Source organism: Apodemus sylvaticus, chromosome 10, assembly GCF_947179515.1.
Source record: "Apodemus sylvaticus chromosome 10, mApoSyl1.1, whole genome shotgun sequence".
Taxonomy (NCBI): domain Eukaryota; kingdom Metazoa; phylum Chordata; class Mammalia; order Rodentia; family Muridae; genus Apodemus; species Apodemus sylvaticus.
In genome coordinates, this window is record NC_067481.1 from 91,762,802 (window position 1) to 91,776,574 (window position 13,773).

General features: G+C 44.1%; 1 protein-coding gene across 1 annotated transcript in view; it reads left to right on the forward strand.

The window, feature by feature from the left end:
- Nucleotides 1–13,773, forward strand: part of Kcnip1 (potassium voltage-gated channel interacting protein 1) — a 215,257-nt gene that overhangs the window by 155,605 nt on the left and 45,879 nt on the right. The window lies entirely within an intron of this gene.

Genomic DNA, 13,773 nt, shown 5'->3' on the forward strand with positions numbered 1-13,773 from the left:
GCAACCCAACAACTGAAGGACCAACAACTGTGAGGCTGCATATGAGCCTAATTCTACCCTCACCACAGTGGACAGACACTGACTCATATGGACAGATGTAGACCAGGACAAAATACCATGTCGGGGATCAACAAGCTGGTTCTAGGCTACCATCCAGTAATGTTTTCTCTGAATAGTGATTGCATGGGTGGATGGATGGATGGATGGTTGGACAGATAAATGTGGTAGATCTGATGGATGCATGGATGGATAGATGGATGGATGGATGCATGGAAGCATGCATGGACGCATGGATGCATGGATGCATGGATGGATGCATGGATGGATAAATGTAATGAATGTGATGCATGGATGGATCTGATGGATATATCTGATGAGTGGATGGATGGATGGATGGATGGATGGATGGATGAATCTGATGGATGAATGGATCTGATGGATGGATCTGATGAGTGGATGGATGGATGGATGGACGGATGGATGGATGGATGGATGCATGTAATGGATGTGATGGATGGATGGATGTGATGGATGGATGGATGTGATGGATGGATGGATGGATGGATGGATGGATGCATGCATGTAATGGATGTGATGGATGGATGGATGTGATGGATGGATGGATGGATGGATGGATGGATGCATGCATGTAATGGATGTGATGGATGGATGGATGTGATGGATGGATGGATGGATGGATGGATGGATGGATTCATGGATTCATGGATTCATGGATGGATAATTGAAGAGGAACCAGATGACTTTCCAAGTTCCCAATCTTTTCCCAAAGTAGTAAATCAAGTCTTCTATGAAGCTCATCTGACTCTTCCAAAATATAGAAGCTATTAAAAAAATGTACAGGTCATTCCCTGACCCTAGAAGTTCGAAGCAGCGTTTTCAGAGCAGGGCTGGTTCTCTGGCTCTTCATTCTATAGCAACATCTATTTGTTACAGAGCCAGCCTGAGCTTAGCTACTGTCCGTGGCCCTTCCCTCTCTGAAGCAGAGGCTTACTGAATGCAACTGGCTTCTGGATATGCAGAGCCTTCCTTCACACATCACACTGGAAGTGGGTATCTTGGAACAGGTCTCCGACCCGGGCACATAGCTCAGGTATCTGCCTGATGACCTCTGAAGGCTACCCACTCCTAAACACCTAAACTCGACTTCAACCCCACCTTCCTCGGGTCCCTTACATGTGCTTTTAGTTGAATGTTCTTGCCTCAATTCTCATCTAGTTAATGTTTATTTATCCACCACTCTTAACTCAACGCATCACTTTAAGGAAGACATCTGGAAAAAGGCATCTTTAAAACACCATCAATTCTAGTTCTAGGGCATTGAACAACCTCTTCAGACCTCCACAGACACCTATACACATGTTCACATATACAGACACACACAGACACACACATACATACATACACACAAACACAGATACGTTTTTAAAATAAATTTAATTTTTAAAAAGAGCTTTACTCGTCCTGCTTCACTGTACTGTGTTGAGTTTTGGACTTCTTCATTCTCTAAACACCTATTTTGTGCTCTGCTTTGTGTTGGAAACTTGAACAGCTTTACTCTATCTTGCTCTCCATCCTCTGACTATGTAACAAGGGGCATGTGACGACTCACCAACAGCACAGTGTGTCATGTTCCATGGTGGCCATAATCATGGGGCTTCCTGGAATCAGGAGGAAACCTCTGACTCCTCACTGGGGAGACTCTGCAAAGAGCATAACCCCTAAGTTAAACCTAAAAGAAAAAGATGTTAGCTCAGAAAATCCTGGCAGACTCAGGGCATCAGCTGACAGACCCCATGTTGGAAACTTTGAGGATGGGGACCAATGCTTGAAGAAAGGCTGCTTGAGGAGGAGGGGCTGGACAGGAGAAGGGAGGCTGGGAGACAGGGAGGAGCCTTGCATAGAGAACCATCAGCAGCAGCTAAAGATGGCAGCCATAGAGACTGAGCAGACGGGCCTGGCTGTGAGACCTCAAATTTGAGGAAGTCTCTTGGGGGACACTGTAGAGAAGAGTCTTCATGTTTCAAGTGAGGGACTCCAGCTCTGGAGAGACCAAGGTGGACTGATAACTTCTCCACAGAACCTAAGTTGTCTTCTCCTCAGGGGGCTCAATATGGCCGACCTTGCTCATTCATTGTGGGGGAGAATTCATTTCAGGGTGGGAAATTTTTTAAAAAGTACAAGATTAAGCAGTGTAATCAGCTGCTGCTGAGAATTGGAAACGCAATAAATAATAATAGCGTTGAGAGCTGTTTTTAATAACTCACCAGTGTAATTTAGCCTCTGCTTCTTGGAGCATATGTAAAATATGTCAGAATGGGTGTACTGGTAAATGCCTCATTGCCAACCTCTGAAGACAAATGTCTTCCCAGGAGGGAGGGGGATGGAGGGGAACTCGGGGGACTCTCTTGAAAATGAGATGCAGAGAGGCAGGCATTGTTCATTTGGACTCTGCTAATTCCACACTGCAACCTTTTGCCCATGTTGCAGGTCTCACTGGGTTGTCTAATAAGGTGGACAGGTTGACAGCAATAGCCCTAGAGGAGGGAACTTCTAATCCAAGGGACAATGAGTTGTTTGTGGACTATAAAATCATGGCATGCATGCAGTTGGTGTTCTGACTAACAGACATCTGGTTTGTCTAGTACAGCAGGTCCCTGAGGACAGGATACCACAGCAGTATTTTTTTTTTTTTTGCATGACTGGATACTTCTGCAACCACTGAAACTTGTTGTTCTTACTGTCTGAATGAATTCTAACTGCTAGCAGGGACTGCCTTGCTCCCTCGGGACCAGATGGTCATAATGGAACTAGGAGTCTTAGATCTTAGGGAAACAACTTGAAGCCCTCGAAATGAAAAGATCATTACTGTCAGACAGACAATGTTCCACCAAGAAATTGACTGCAAAACCTTATCCTTACAGTCACCTGTCACTTTATCTGCATCACAGCACTGTGATGTGGCTCATCCAGGACTTCGTCCTGTAGATGAGGAAACTGGAACCTAGCTATCTATTCTAAAGCAAGAGATGGTAAATTATTGTCCTTGGGGCCTGCTGTCAGTTCCATCTGACTTTAGAGCTTATGCCATCACGCTGCAAAGCCCTCTGCTGCCAATGTGTCCAGTTAGGAGATTCCAGAAGTTTCCAGCAAACAATAAAAACTGGCAAATGCCCCTAACTGAAAGACATGATTTCTCTTCCTGTGCTGAGTCCTCTCTGGGGAGATATAACATCTGTGTCTTTGTCAAAGCTTTATTAGTGCCCTGTCACTGGCCATCCTCGTCTGGGTCCTTCTAAGCTCCTTTGGAGCCTCTGGTTACTAACCGAAGTGTCCATTAGGGAAATGGAGGGTGATGAGCAGCATTTAGTGAATCAGAAGACACAGCTATGAGGCAGCCATCTTCCCGGTGCTCTCTGGAAGGCAGGTTCTCTCACCCCTGTACACGTTGGGAGGTGTTCGTCGTTATTCTGTGGGGCTGCTGTACGGACCTTGAAACTGCAACCTCCCAGGCGATTTCTTCCTGTGGAGAAAGAAATGAAGGAGAGGGAAGAAATGTGAGAAGAGAGGAGACAGAGGAGAGGAGCAGGCGCAGTTAATTAGCTTTAGCCAGATCGTTATGCTGGGTTACAAATGAATGCAGGGCCTTGGAATGTCTGCTGAAATTCTGACAGAGCCCAGAGCTCTCTGGAGAAAGTGGAAGAGGAAATATGGAACCGAGCCAGAGCTATCTAAATGCTGTCACTCGCTGCTCTTATTTCAACTGACAACAGCCAAATGTTGCTCACACTCGCATGAAGGACCACGGGTGATCCACACAAGTGCTGGGTGCTCGCGGATGCTTGCACTCAGAGCCTTCCACTGTTGGCGGAGGCAGAGCTCTGCTCTCTGATCTGTTTCAAGCCAGAACCTGCAGCTTTGCTCCTGGGCCTGGAGCCAAGGAAGGAGAGGCAGATGTTCAAGACAGGGAGAAGGCACACTGCAAGCTAAAAGTTTGGAGAACTGGTTCCTGACTGTCCACTCCAAAGGACGTGAGAGCATGAAAGCAGGGCCCAGGGAAGGCCAAATTCACTTCTCCAAATGCCTGCAATGAGATTCCCTCTGGGTTTTCCCAAACTCCAAGGGCAGAAACCGGCATATTTCTCTAAATAGCCACCAGTTCCTCTCCCTGGACACCATGGGACCAATTATCAAATAAGATCCTGGTTGAGAATTGACTACTAAAGGCTGGAATGGGAATAGAGGTAGATGTGAGTTTGTGGGAGAGTAGGAGAAGAAATGGGAGACAGGATGGGAGTGGAAAGCTAGCCCAGCCTGAGTCAGGGAAAGCTGCCCAAAGCAAGATGGCTCCTCTCAGAGACAGGATTCTGCTAGCCCGGTGCACCTTTCAGCCTCTGTCTAAAACTGCACAGTTAAGTCGACACCAATGAAAACCACCTTAATTGCTGCAGTAATTAAGACAAAGGAGGAATCCAGAATAGAGCTGAGCGTGACACCTGCTGCATGAAAGCCATGCACAGCTAGCCCCTCGCCCTTGCTTTCTTAGGTGAACAACAGACCACGTTGCATCCTAACTAAAAGGCTAATTAGGAACCCTGGCACAATATGTTCTCAACAAGGGTTTATTGGAAAGCAGAAATATAAAAAGAGTTTTAAAGAGTCAAATAGCAATTTGCAAATATAAAGATAATGGGGCTTTCTAGACATTGTGGAATTTCTGGTGAATATAAGGCTTTTCTTTTGGTCAATTTACCATATAAGACTTGTTCTATTCACCGTGTAGAACTCGGAGGACAGGGAACAACAGAGATTGGGAAGAAATAAGGGAGGAGGGAAGACAAGGAGACAGGAAGAAAGGGAGATATCATTACTATATTATTACACGATTACCATCATCATTAGAAAACTAATTGAAACAAGCCCTGCCTGTGCCCCCAAAAGGGCAGCAAACAAGGAGGTGGGCTCAAGAACACAGAAATAGTTCTCTTATTCTGACTGGTGATGGGAATAATAATGATTTTTCTCTCTGAACCATAACCATTTTGCAGTTAAATAATTTGCTTTCAGCCTGGATCAGGAGCTCTGAGGTGATGCTCGAAGGGATTCTTTCATTTCTTTTGCACTTCTAAAGGAAAGAAAACTCCAGGTGCAATTATTGGCATTATATTTACACCAACTGCAACAGAACATTCCAGAAATGAGGCTCCTACTAAATTAGTTTATCCAAACGAAGTTTGCACAGTAGCTTAGCAGGGAGGGAGGGGGTCAACTGAACAACTCGTCTCAGTGGCTCAAGAGCTGGAGAAGCACTCAGAGAAGCCACAAGCTAGCAGCAAGCCTTGTTGAGTCAAGACCGTCTAAATGGAGTATTGTATATGTTTTCAGTTCGCCAAATGGATGGCTTCCTCCTGTGGGTCACTGAACCATAGGGTCCCTACATTAGCTTCAAATTACAGAGCAGCAAGCTAGCTGGGGGTACAGATGTAAGAAGCTAAAATAGAATTTGATTTCATGACTGCTCTGGGCAGACTCTCAGGCAGAGTTTTAGCAACAACAAATTATTCTCAGCTGAGAACATCTGCCTGGAAGAAGGAGTTGTAGCTGAAGATCATAAGTTCAAGAACCTAGGATGTTTCAGAGGAAGTCTAAAATATACCCCTTCCATCCCCCAGATCACAAGTGTGACTTGTCAATTCTCTTTCAAAGATGAGAAGGCTCAGAGACCAACATGGAGGTAGAGAATACATAATTCAATCAGCCTGGCTTACTCTATGTTACGCTGTAGCAGGGACTTTGCTGAGCATTCCTCGGCACTGCCTTGTTTGGTTGTTGCATTAAGACCATTGGGAGCATAGCCCAGTGGTACAGTGTGCATCTAGACTGTGCAAGCCACAGGATTGATCCATAAAGAAGATGAGAGATTAAAGCAACTTGACTCAGGTCACCCATCTACAAGGTAGCAGTGAAAATTCAAACCCAGGGACTCTTCGATGATTTGGCAGAACTTCACCATCTTGAATTCCAGGATTCCTGAGAGACCTCACAAAGCATGGCAGGCCCCACCCACCTGTGAGAGCATGAGACCTATGTCAGAACCCAGCCTTTTATGAGTTAGAGTCAGAACAAGAGTCAGAAGTTCAGTACCAGCAACCGATAGTCACCCAGGGAGTCTCACAGATCAAGTCTTTGTTTCTTATGGCCAATGCCTGCTGATTGAAGGTCAGCAAGGTGAAAATTCTTCACCAAAGATAGTAATTTGGGAAAAATTAACGAGAAAATCATCAAGTTCCATGCAGGCTTAGATTACCAGCATAAACAGATTTACCTTATAATCCACCGGAAACAAGAAATTACGATTTGTAAAATGAATTTAACAAATGGTCCAATGAGAGCAAAATTTTCTCATCAAGTAAAAGATGGGATTTTAAAAGGGAGGATGTGGGTAGGGGGAGCTCTGCACAGAGGCTGTGATGTGAGCGGGCCTTCCTAGAGTCCCTGAATTAGGAAGTTTTCACAAATGTCAAGCCACAGATGCAGCTCTGATCAGCTGGATGTCAGGATGCTGCAGTCTTGGGCTCAGGTGGGAGGGGCACTCTCCAGGAGACCTGAGTTTCCCTCTGATCTTCCTGGAATCAAAGGAAAGTGCTGCTGGCATCCTGCAGTTTCTTGGAAGTAGTAGTTTTATGTTTATGATAGTCCTAAAATATAGGGTTATGAGACAATCAGAGGGAAATCATTTGTAGCCTTTATGCTATGGCGTTTGAGCAGAAAGTGGAGCCACTGTGCGCCCTTTGCACTGCTCATTCCCAGAGGAATCAGATCTGGTTTCCTGCATCTTACAGAATACCTGGGGGTAGCAGGAAGTAGAAATGTGTGTGGTGTCAAATGAGGAAATGAGTGGAAGTGAGGGCAGGGCAGACGCCCAGGAAGGGAGCTAAGATGGAGGGAGCCATCTGCCCGAGGCTGTCATCTGAAGCAGTAAGCAAACATGCATGTGTTTGCAATGATGAAGAAGGCAGAGGCAGGAGGAACCAGAACAGCACAGTCTTAGGAAGTCAAAGGTTACTAGAGAGGTAATAATAAAGGGAGGGGAAGGGACGGATGCAGCCAAGGCTCAGGCTAGAGAAGTCAGAACGAAGGGCTGACTTGCCGAAAACTTGGGGGTCTCCTGCAACTGTCATGCTACTGGGGTCACTGATGCTAGCCCACAGAGGGTAGAAAAGATGCTCGATCAAAAAGGCTCTGCACGGGAGGGTTGGTCAGGTTTCCTTCTGGATAGGTCTGGATGGACTCTGGAAGGTCACCATGGTATCTTGACAACCAGGAGTAGTGGGGAGATAAAAGAGTGCTCATACATTTGCCTACTTCTGGAGTAGAAATGTTTCTGCCATGCTACCTTTTTAATTTTGAAAACCTGATATCTTTATAAGCTGGCACGGGCTGACTCCAGGAGCTGTGGCTCGATATGGTTTAGCTCCTAGAGATTCAGCCTCCGAAGGCTTGGTCCCCAGCAGTGGAATCTTTAAGAGTTAGGGTCTAGGATGCAGCAATTAGGCCACAGGGGCTTCCCCTGTTGAATGAATTAATGCTGTCTGAAGAGAATGAGGTGACTCTGTCATAAAGGGTTCTGAAACAACTTATTATATTAAGAGTAATCCTGGCTGCTCAGTCTCTCCCCTCAGGTCTTGCCATGAGAACTTTCTAGTTTCCATACACTCTCTTCAATTGCGATGCTGTCTGCTCTGGTACCCTCACCATTGTCAAAGAGATGCAAATAGAAAGAACTGTGAGCTGAGCAAACTTTTTATTTATAAAGTGCTCCGCTTATTCTGTTAGCGCAACAGAAAATTGAATAATACTCCGGGATACCATTGTCTAGACATGAGTGAGATTGAACAAGGACACATAAAACTGAGGCATGTAGACTATTCTCCCTTTAAAAACAAGAAAGAAACGATTTGTTCACATTTAGTTATTACTATTATTTTAAATTCATTCTGCAGATATGTGAGGAAAACCTCAATAATGGGGTCACTCTCTAATGCACTCCCTTAGTTCTCTTCTGAGGCACCCAGATTTGTCGATGATCATTATATCCATGTAGAAATATTGCCTGTATATACCAGGAACTGCCTATCTCTTTTTAATGTTAAGATGGTGAGATTAAAACAAATTGGTTTTCCATATAATAATATATTTTTAGAGCCAGCACCCAAAGATTCAGAGATGTTCACTATTGTTTTAATGGCTACTCGGTATTCTTTTTCCTGATGCCTTATTGATTAGCCATCGCCTCAGTGATAATCATGGAAGATTTTTCAGCCCCCCCTTTTTTTGCTATAAATCAGTGAGCAAAGACTATCTGTCCATATTGGTACACATAGGTGTGCATCCCTCCCTGTAAGTGACATCTCCGGGAACAAAAGAAATGGCCCAATATTTGCATTCCTGCTGGAAATCCCAGAGAGTGCTCATCCCCACACAGTTGCCAACACAATTTCTCCAAGATGTGGTCCAGATGTAACTTATTACTTACTGCAAGCTCTGCCCTCACTCTGTCCTCTCAGTGGAGGTCAGCTGATCCACAGAAGTGGAGACTAGGCTCCCTGGAGGTGCAGGATCCTGCAGGAGGTCAGGTGTCCTCTAGGTCTCCAGTCTTTTGCACTGACTACTTTCCCCCAACAAGCTTGCTGCTGGTATAAACAGTCTGAAGTCTGCACAGAGCCTTCAGAACATTTTTTTTTTCTTTTCCATATTACTTCTGGATTGACTCTTTCAACTCAGTCCTGGGATCACATGCTCAGCCTGACCACCAACTTAACTCCTGACACTGTTAGGGGATTACCAGAAGATAGATATAACTGTGGGTGTGTCCGGTTTGTGATAACTTTCTTGGTGATCATTTCCAGGGCCACTTCACGATGTCAACGCTAGAATCCACTGTATTCCCGTACCAGCTTGTCTGATTTTTCCTCTAGGAGAGTAAAAACAAATTGTTAAGGGGAGGGGGGAACTTTCATTTTCATCTCTGGTTTTGGTATCTGAAGCAATCAATGTCTTTTGTCTTTAAAACGGTATACACTGGCACACAACCCCCTGAATCCTTCAGAGAATATGCCGTGAGCTATTGCCAATTATTATTTCTCTCGGCTAGCAGATGTTTAGGGGCTGGTTAAACCTTTGGAGAAATCACCTTAGGAAACGGGGAAATAAAAGCAAAGATTACCATGAAGCCTAGTGATTGCAAGGTAGGAGGAGAGAGGAGGAGGGAGGAGTAGACAGGAGGGAGGGAGAAAGTGAGAGAATCTAGGCTGGTGGAAAGAACCCTGCGCTCTGAACAGCGGCAAAGAAGCGCGATTTTCCTGCTTTAAATGACTGCCCGCGTCCTGCTTGCCTCCGCGGGAACGGAGATGTTGACACAGGGCGAGTCGGAAGGGCTCCAGACCTTGGGGATAGTAGTGGTCCTGTGTTCCTCTCTGAAACTATTGCACTACCTCGGGCTGATCGACTTGTCGGACGGTAAGAAAGCCCCAGAGCTTCCCCGTTTTATACGAACGTGTTTTCCGGCTTAGATTGTTGTGAAAGTAGTTTAGGGGGGGAAATGTACGCGAAGACCAGCACAGGATTCCTGAAGATTTGGCAGTGCCGCCTGCACTAGCAAGACGTCCTGGCGCTGTCCGTGGTACTGAACTGTGCTAGCGAAGCGCACTGGGGTCCGAGTGTTGTTGTTTGTTGAGTGAGAGAAGCTAAGTGCATACTCCTTCTCCTTCTCCTGGAAGGTGTCTGATAAATATGCATATTTTGGTAGAAGCCAAAGACCTTTTAAAGTCATTATGATGTTGATTAACTTGCAGCAGCTGAAAAGATTATGGGGAAGAAAAATGCTAATCACAGTGCCTAACAATTAGAAAGCATTTAAGAAACTCTGGCTCCTTTCCCTAACCCTCAGCCCTCATAAAGACCCTTGTTGTAAAACCACTTCATCAGCCGTGACTTTAACTTGCAGTTCTTAATGAGAATGTAGCTATAAATATGAGTCACCAGCATTGTTTATGATTGCGAAATTAGTACTGGTTTGGAGCATTTGAGTTCCTCTCTTCTGGGTATACATAAAATACATGACAGTTATTTTTCAAAATGTGCTCTCCTGCACTGCTCTGTAAAACACAAGAGCTTGATACTTATGTGTGACCTTAGAACAATGACAAAAAGGTAAAAATGTTGATTACCCTGATGCCTCTGGATACGTGTATGGGGGATGCATAATACTATATATGCATCAGGCTACAATTCTTAGACATGTGTAATTACTATGCTCAAATCAAAATGTTTTCATGTTGAAGATGGTAGAATTTTTAACTACCAGATTTGATTATCATACACTACAAAGACATACCGTATAGTCACATGATGTCTTACACACTTGTACACTTGAATTAAATTGTTTTGAAAACAAAAAAAAAACCTTAAAAGCACATTAAAAAAAAGTTAGTAGCAAGTTTCTCAAACTTAAAGGAACTCTTATCAATTTTTCTTCCTTCTTGTGATATGCTGTTCCCAATATAATTTCTCTATTTGATTATTGTCCCATAAAATTAGGCCCCTGGAAAGATTTGAGATTTGATGGGTAGTGCCAGCCTTCAACAATTACAGTCAATGCATATACAAATTATATGCAAGTGTATTCAATATGCATCCTCTCATAACTGCAGAGTGTAGGCAGAAGTTCCTCTCCAACAGGCATTGTATGGCTAAATTCTACATAATAATAAAATATGGTTTGTATATCAATAACTAGCTAAAATACCAGTCAAAGCTGAGGTAAATCAAGAGTGGACTGTAAGAGTGCTTGGTTGATCGAGCACCTACCTGAACAAGAGTCAAGAGTCTAGCTCAAGTTCATCTTGGTTAAGCTGGTCTTTAAGAATCTCAGTCTCCTTCTTCAGCTGGATGTGGTGACATGTGCCTTTGATCCCAGCATTCCAGAGGCAGGTGCAGATGGATCTCTGTGGGTTTGAGGCCATCCTGCTCTACATTATGAATTTCAAACCAGCCGGGGCTGTAGAGTGAGACTCTATCTCAAAAAAACAAACAAACACAATCTTTGTCTTGAATTTTTCTGTCTGGAGTGTTTTAATCTTCCCTCCAAGGAATTTTAGAGCTAATTTTCCAATTGAGTTCTGTGGGTTGGGTAGTAACTGATCTCTAAATCCCTCGCTTCTACTTCAGCCAGCCCAGTTAACCGGGCTGTATTTAGGAGCTGATTTAGCTTTAGCAAAAATGTAGTGAATTAACGGTTTTATAACCCTTGAAAGCTGAAGCACATTTAGAAAAAAAAAATCACCTGAAATTTAAAAGTCTGTAACAATAGTTCAACATGCACAGAGATCTGGTCTCTTAAGTGTACTCCATCCGAGATCTAAGCTCAGCTGACCCATCTGTAACAGTCACATAATGTCTCTGTCATTCAATGGATTCCAGTAGAACATGTGTCAGTCCTGTTCAGAGCTTCAGAGTAACCACTGACACTGTAAGTGAGTGTATACGCTGCCCATTTGCCCATGAGGCTATGGATGACATAGGAGTGTCCGGTTCTTCCTTCTGGCATCCGAAAGCATTCAACTCCCCACCCCCACTGGTACTTCTAAAGATTGCACCTTTCCGTTTTGCTGACAGAGAGGAAGCCAGTCATTCACCTAATTAAGGAATGGGGAGGGGTAAAGTTAAAAAGTAAGGACATACATTTAATGCTATTGCTGGGAGCCCTACATGAAGGAGAAGGAGGTGGTGAGCATGTATTCAGCACCAGGATAGTTAAGTGCTTTTATACTCGGGAAAGAGTGAAGCCTGCAGAGTAGCACTCCAAGGAAAAGAAATAAATAAGTCTGGAAAGTAGAAGCCATTATTCCTTTTAAATAAAGAAGACAGACTGAGAAAAGTTAAAAAGTTCCAAAGATGCAATTGCATGGTGGAAGTGCTTGCCTCTAGAGTTCCATGTTCTACTTTATATACCATCAGCAAGTTACCTGGGCCAGATGAAGTTGTCCATCTGTCATTAAGCCTATAGCACAGATGAGCTCCAAGTCTAGAAACATCACAATCACATGACATTACAAGCTCATTAACCTACTGGAGCGCAGGCTGAGGAGAAAGTCCACCTCCGGGAAAGGGTTCTGGAATCCGTGTGGCATAATCACTCTAAGGAGAGTAGAACACCCTTATGAAACTATCAGTAGTCTCTCTTAGGATCTTAGTCTCATTCTTGATATAATCTCTTAGGGGAATCCTTAGAGTGATGTAGAGATTTTGGGTACAGTGTCCAGAAGAGATGAGATCCTGTTCTGGGTGCTCTCTGCATTCTTTGTGAGTTTCAGCAAGTCCTGTCTTCTCTCTTTCATTTTATTCATTTGTAAGAAAGAAGTTAATACAATCATTCTATTGCTTTCCTAGGGTGCTTCATACCAGATTACTACATATTAGGTGTTTGAAAATAATAGATGAGTACTCTTTCATGGTTCTGGAGTCCAGACATACAAAATTGAGGTGTTGGAATTTGGAATTTGGGGCATCTTTGGGAAGGCCCTTGCTGGCCTCTTCTACCTTACGGTAGACACTCCAGGCAGACTTTGGTTTCTGGCAGCACGACCCCAACCTCAGCACCCACCGAGGCTCCTCTCCCTCTGAGCATCTGTCTCCACACAGTGATTTTCTCTTTTTATAAGGACAGCAGTCACATTGTGTCATGGGCCCTCTCTAATCTCATCTTAACTTCGTTACATCTGCGAAGACTTTATTTTCAAATAAGGGCTGAGGTTAGAACTTCAATAAGCCTTTTGGGAAGATGCAATTCAATTTATAACAATCGGGGGTGTGTAATTCAATTCATAACAGCAGCAGTCATGCCCCTATCGCTGCATACAGAATTCAATGAACGACACGTGGGGCAGGGCCAACCTTCCCACTTATGCCTGTGCTTCCTCTGTGCGTCACACTTCTTGGACCAGAAAGCATTCCAATAAACAAAATGTAGTATTCATTAGGAAAAGTCAGGCATTGCTATGGCTATGTCCTTGGGCAATGTAATTCTTTCCCTCAGATTTGACAGGAAAGAATTGGTAGAGCAGTTAGTATAGAAGTTTCCCAAATAAGAATCCTAGAAATACCTTGTTCCTGCACGCTGTGTCAGCATACATACTCGGCTTTCACTGCAGTGCCAGTGACCAACTGAACTCATTACCACTCCCACCTAATGGAGGATAGCAAGTGCTTCTGGGGTGGGGTAAGGGCTGGTGAGCAGATTCTAGAAGATCAGAAAGCTTAACCAGTTCATGAGTTGTCTCTCTTCTTGCCTGCCGCTTGGTGGGCCAGCCTTACCAGTACCTCATCTCCACCACGTAAGATCATTGTTTTCCCAGAGAGTCACGTCTAGCCATGTCTGTGAGTTCTGCATAGCAACTTCAGAAGGCATTCGCTACTCCAGGTCAGCTTACTGAGTAAGACAGCAAGGCATACATCCGTGTCTACTGTGGCCATATCCTACATCTGTCTAAGGAAAGGATGATTCTAGTGTATCCCTATAATCCATTCATGAAATTGATAATAACACAAGCTATATAAGAGCTTCAGCCAAAAATAGTAGCAGCAACAAGAATTAAAAGTCTTGGGGAAAATAATGAGAATCCATGTTTTTGGGGGCTCTTGAATCAACTTTCTGTGCATTCTGTATTAGCGGAAACATGTACTAACACTGTTACT